The sequence below is a fragment of the Piliocolobus tephrosceles genome, chromosome X, assembly GCF_002776525.5.
Source record: "Piliocolobus tephrosceles isolate RC106 chromosome X, ASM277652v3, whole genome shotgun sequence".
In the NCBI taxonomy this organism is placed as follows: domain Eukaryota; kingdom Metazoa; phylum Chordata; class Mammalia; order Primates; family Cercopithecidae; genus Piliocolobus; species Piliocolobus tephrosceles.
In genome coordinates this window covers 20,286,783-20,293,431 of record NC_045455.1, presented here as the reverse complement: position 1 = coordinate 20,293,431, position 6,649 = coordinate 20,286,783, and positions in this window count along the sequence as shown.

Genomic DNA, 6,649 nt, shown 5'->3' with positions numbered 1-6,649 from the left:
GCCACTGGGCTAAATGATAAATTTAAACTTACTGGAGGAAAAACAAGATAACCACCATAACCACCATTAAAACTGCAGTTTAAGAAAATAAAACCATATAGAAGTCCTAATTGATCTCAGGCATTTTAAATCAGTTAAAGTTGACTTTTTCCAATAACTTGTTCACAAGAAACAAATTAAAAATACATTTTGCCTCTTCCTGTTTCTCTAAAGATTTTATAGAAATATCTTCATATATTTTCCAGTCTTGGATCTAATCCATGCATATTGATTAGCAGTGAATTTATTTTTATAATATTAATTTGGTGGATCTCTTTTCCATTGTCTGTTAATGCATAGAACTCAAATATAATCTCAGTCTAGTCTCCACAACAGACTTGCCTTATATCTTTCCCCATTACCTCTACTCTGCCCTCTGCCCTGTCAACATGCACCCATAATTATATGTGCATTAACTGAACTCAAATAACAAGGGCATTCCACCAAATTCAGCCAGTTTATTAGGGTATACGAGGTTTGAAATTATGCTTATTTAACACCCTTGTTAGGAATTGCATTTTTGCCCAGTGGAGGTGAAACAGTGGCTTTTGAGTTTGCAACTTTGTCCTCTTCTATCCTGGAATATGCAGTCAAGACATGCCTTTAATTGTCTCCATCCATTTCTATAGGAGAAACTGGGTTTAAACTTCCAGGAGTGATTTGTCATTCCCTCTACCCCCATCCTCATTTCAAGCGCTAAAATGGGCTTTTCCATATGACATGATGTGTTTCTGAGTTTGATATGTAGGCAATAAATACATGTTGAACAAAATGGATATTTTTGTTTGTTTCAGGGGTTATTTAGTGAGACTTTGAATGTTACATTTTGTGTATGTGCTAGAACAGTTCATTTGACTTTCGGTATAAAAATACATCTGCCAAAGACAGTGATTTTACTTGGAGCAGTTAAGCTACTTAAATTTGGTTCAGGATAGCCTACTTTTAAAAGCATAACATTGATGTCTCTTTATATGCAACTTATAATAGTCAGATACTTAGGGGGAAACACCTGAATCCTGATTCAGGAAGACACATGTATACTACAGATTGTATTTAGGCACCTGGTACATTTACACATAAAGCAGTGGCTTTTAGAGAGAGAATCAGACACTTTGTTTTGGCAGCTGTCAGAATATGATAAATGCCGCCAGTGGTTTGGGCACCTCAGTATCTCCCCCTCGGGCACCACTGGCTTCCCTGAAAGTATCCTATAGTTATCAATATCATATACAAGTTTCTCTCTTGTATGTCTATGGAATCCTAGATTGTATTGGAGATTGTATTAGGCTTCTGGAAGAAATCTTGTAAATCAAAAGAAATCACATGTTAAATTATATTCTTCCCTAAATAAGGATATGCATACATCATGACTAAGAGCAAATGACACTAGAAAGATAATTGAACTCTAAAAAACCTAAGTATATAAATGCATCTCAGCTTCTGGCAGTCCACCATGCCATTTTCACAAGAATGGTTTCACCTTCTTCATAACATAAGTATTGTGTCAAACACTTTATGTGAATTTATATTTTAAATTTAATGTCTTCAATAATCCTATGAAGTACATGGCTGTGTGTGTGTGTGTGTGTGTGTGTCTATATATATATATATATATTTTAAATTTAAAATTGTTTTAAATTTTAAAAAACACGTAATTATTTTCTGATAAGAAATAGACTCAGGGAGATTAAGGAAGTTAAAGTTTCCTGGTAGATTTAATCTCAAAGCACCAAGTTAAATTCTTTTCAGGCTTAGGAAATCCAGACTCCTTTAGGAACCATCAGAGCAACAGAAATTGTCAAGTAATAAAAATAGTTTTGGTTACTTATAATTTTACCTCAAAGAAATTCATAAAGATAAGGCATTTTAAATTTGGTTAGGCCATTGCGAGACAGTTCTCTAGTCATGCAACATCACACTTTTATCCGCCTAGAGAAGCGGAAATCTATTTTACTCTGTCACTCATTCCAATGTTTTACCACTTTTGCAGTCAGGAAATGGTGCATGACCATGGCAAAATCTGAATTTCACATGTTGTTTTAGCTCATATATTCATTCTGTATGTTCAGAAGAAATAAAGGTTACTTGGTACCATTCTTTTCTGTTTATTTGTAGACCCTCCTTCTAATGCTGAATCATCTTTTAACTTGGCACTGATGCACCATTGTTTTTCTTTTTTTTTCTTTTAGTTCTCTGATGTTCTGATCCACCAAGTGATTAGTTTTTGCACTTTAAGTAATTATTATTACTTTTTTTTTTTTTTTTTTTTTTTTTTTTTTTTTTTTTTTTTTTTTTTTGAGACAGAGTCTCACTCTGTTGCCCAGGCTGGAGTGCAGTGGTGTGATCTCAGCTCACCGCAACCTCTGCCTCCTGGGTTCAAGCGGTTCTCCTGCCTCAGCCTCCAGAGTAGCTGGGATTACAGGTGCCCGCCACCATGCCCAGCTAACTTTGTATTTTTAGTAGAGATGGTGTTTCACCATGTTGGCCAGACTGGTCTTCAACTTCTGACCTCAGGTGATCCACCCGCCTTGGCCTCCCAAAGTGCTGAGATTACATATGTGATTAAGAAATTATTTTTAAACAAATAGAAGACAGTCTATGATTTCTATAGTTAGAACACATCTAATTTCTACATGGCAAATTAAGTACTAGGCTAGGTAACTCCATGTTGCTTTCCCCAATAGAACCCCACCTGTAAATAAATATCCTTTTATTTTCCAGTGGAGCCTAGAATATTTTCTTAAAAGCAGACTTCCAATATGAATCCAAAGACATCACCATAACCAGGTATTTTATCAGTCATTGTGACTGAGAAATCTCATGCGTCTGCGGCTGAATATTTGACAACAGCTTTCTTTTTTTTCCCCAGATATATGAATACAAATGCTTTCATTGCCACATATACCCTTGGCCACAGTTAGATGATTGAATTATAACTGAGTCATGCCTGTGCTGAATTTTAGCAGAGTATTCCTGCAGGATCCAAGAAGGATAAAAATTGATGTCCCTCTTGAAACAGAGTGGTACAGATGGTGCAGCTTTATAGCTGTCTCCAAATACCAAATGCCAAACTGCTCCTTTGATAAGGCAAGGCGGTGTAAAGGTTTAAATATAGCCTCTTGGTGGAATGTCAGTGAATGATGGATCCCAGTTACAAACACACCAAAATGTTCTCTGTTTAAACATTTTTTACAACCATGGTTGTGAAGATTCTATATCAAGGAAATTATGCCTAGAACAAGAAACTTACCCTGAAAAATCTATGTGTATACTAACAAATCAGTTAAATTTGGAGGAGGGGAGTGTGGAAAAATACAATGGCAACTAGTAAAGTCAGTTTTTCAGCTAACACCTGCCACAAGTAGAATCTAGAAATGTTACGTTAAATTCACAAGACTTACATATAACAACAATGAAACAGGGAACTTGGCTTCCCCAAATTAGCTTGGTTATCTTTTTACAGTACAGTTTTCACCAAAATGTCTAATGATGGTCTTGTAGTAGGAGAATGGCATACATAAATAGATGGTTAACTTGATCATTTTATATGTATGCATATATGAATTTATTCTTTTGATAAAATATATTTTAAAGTACTGCTAGTATTCATATCCCCCTCATAATTTGTACTAGGGAGATGAACAGCAAGAAATAAAATTTTAAAGTACCTGAGACCTTGTCAATTTTTTGTTAAAACTGGTTTAAGAGCCATAAGGAAAACTAGAATTATAGCAAACAATAGGTTCGTGTTTTAGAACCTTTAAAAATTAGCTAGTGAATTAGTTAAAATTATTTCAGCTAATTTTGAAATAATTGTGAAGATATACAAAAAAGAAACATATTGAATAATGTAAATGGTGTCAGCAAGTAAATCAAGACAAGAAAGTCATCAAATAATTTTGGAGCTGTATGCAGTTATTTATTTTATAGCGAAAATAAATGATTACTCTACCAAACTAAAATGTTACCCCTAAAGTAGATTTATAAGTATACCAATGAGAACAATGTTAAGAAAGGAGCATTTATTTCATCTTTACTGTAATACTATCTCTCCTATACCTGGACCATCATAACACTGAACACATCAGAATGTCCCACGGAAAGGTAATGTTATATTTCTACATATGGTTTGTACTGTATTTAGATTGTTGTATTTTCTGTAAATTTACTTACATCTTAGAGGCACAGTAGCCTAACTATCCACAGTTTTCACTCATTTTGGTTTACAAATCACATTGACTTACTGATTTCAGAGGATATGGCTATCAATCTGGACTAGGGTGAATATATCTAATATTTGCAGTATACTCAACCAAATAAGCTCCAAGTGAGAGAGGTTTTAAAAAACCATTTTCTTGTGATTTAATTTACATTTCTAAAAGTTTCAGAATACAAAATCCATGTACAAAAATCAGTAGCATTTCTATACACCAATAACATACAAGCAGAGTGCCAAATCAAGGATGTGATCTCATTCACAATAGCCACCAAAAGAATGAAATACCTAGGAATACAACTAAGCAGATGAATGATTCTCTACAATGAAAATTACAAAACTTTGCTGAAAAAAAAATTAGATGATACAAATGTAAAACATCCCATGCACGTGAATAGGAAGAATCAATATGGTTAAAATGGCTATACTGCCCAAAGCACAGATTAAATATTAATTCTGCTCAAACTATCAAAACATTTTTCATGGAATTAGAAAAAAAAAAAAAAAACTTCCAAAATTCATACAGTACCAGGAAAGAGCACAAATAGCCAAAGCAATCCAAAGCCAAAAAAAAAAAAAAAACAAAAAAACAAAAAAAAAAACCCAAAGTTTGAGGCATTGCATTACCCAACTTCAAACTATATTACAAGGTGATAGTAACCAAAACAGCATGGCACTGGTACAAAAAGTAAAAATATACACCAATGGAATGGGTTAGAGAACCCAGAAATGAAACTGCAAACCTACAAGCATCTGGTCTTCAACAAAGTTAACAAAACCAAGCAATGGGGAAAGGACTTTCTATTCAATAAATAATGCTGAGATAACCAGCTAGCCATATGCAGAAGATTGAAACTGGACCCCTTCCTTTCACCATATACAAAAATTATCTCAAGATGGATTAAATACTTAAATGTAAAGCCTAAACTATAAAAACCCTAGAAGAAAACCTAGAAAACATCATTCTGGACATAGATTCTGCCAAAGATGGCAAAAGCAATTGCAACAAAAACAAAATTTGACAAGTGGGACCTAATTAAACTATAGAGCTTTTGCACAGCAAAATACGCTATCAACAGAGTAAACAGACATCCTACAGATTGGAAGAAAATATTTGTAAACAATGCACAAAACAAAGGTCTAATATCCAGAATATATAAGGAACATAAACGAATCAACAAGCAAAAAAACAAACAAATCCATTGAAAAAATGGGCAAATAAATGGACACTTCTCAAAAGAAGACATACACACAACCAACAAGGTTTTGAAAAAATGCTCAACATAACTAATCATTAGTAAAATGCAAATCAAAACCAGAAGATGATCTCATCTCACGTTTGTCAGAATGGCTATTTAAAATAAAAAATGACAGATGTTGATGAGGTTGCAGAGAAAAAGCAATGCTTAGACATAGATGGTGGAAATGTAAATTAGTTCAGCCACTGCAGAAAGCAGTAAACCTGCATATGTACGCCCTGAGCCTAAAATAAATGTTGGCAAGAAAAAATACGTTTTAAGTGTAACATCTGATGAGTTTTGATAAATATAATCACTTTTACATTACCGTATCAAGATTTAGAATATTTCCATCACCCCTTAAAATTCCTTGTGCCACATTTTCAATCATTTCTCTCTGCTCCCACTTCAGAAAAGCACCGATCTATTTCTCTTATAATTCATTGTTTTTGCCTGTTCATATAACTGATACTATACAGCATATTCTCTTTCGCATTTGACTTCTTTTATTTAGCAAAATATTTTTAAAATATATCTACATTGCTGTATGTGACATTATTTTGTTGTTTTAGGAAATTGTTGATTAGTATTCTATTGTATTAATATAATGGGTTTATTAACGCATATTAATTTTTGATAAAATAGTAAGGATGTTTAACTTTACAGGAAATTTTCAAACTGTTTTCCCAAGTCTTACCATATTACAATTTTACCAGAAATTTGTATTTCCAGCTTTCCAGCGTCTGGTCATGTCACTCTTTTGTCAAATCTTGTTTCTACAAATACTGAAAAAAGTCTTGTGTTTTAATTTTTTACCATTAATCTAATAGTTTACATTGATTTCAAATATTGAAGCACCTTGGCCTTTCTTAGTTAAGTTCCACCTTATGATGTATTATCATATCAGTATATTGTCAATATTTAGTTATTTCTAATATTAAATATTATAGCATATTATAAAACATACTAAATATTCAAAACATTAGTTTTGCTAATATTTTAGTGAGGATTTTAGTATCTGTATTCATGAAGGATGTAGGTTAGCAGTTTCCTTCTTTTATGATGTGGTTGTCAGATTTCAGTATCAGCATTATACAGGACTCATAAAATGAGTTGAAAATTTTCCCTATTTTGTTTTCAGAAAGATACATGTAAT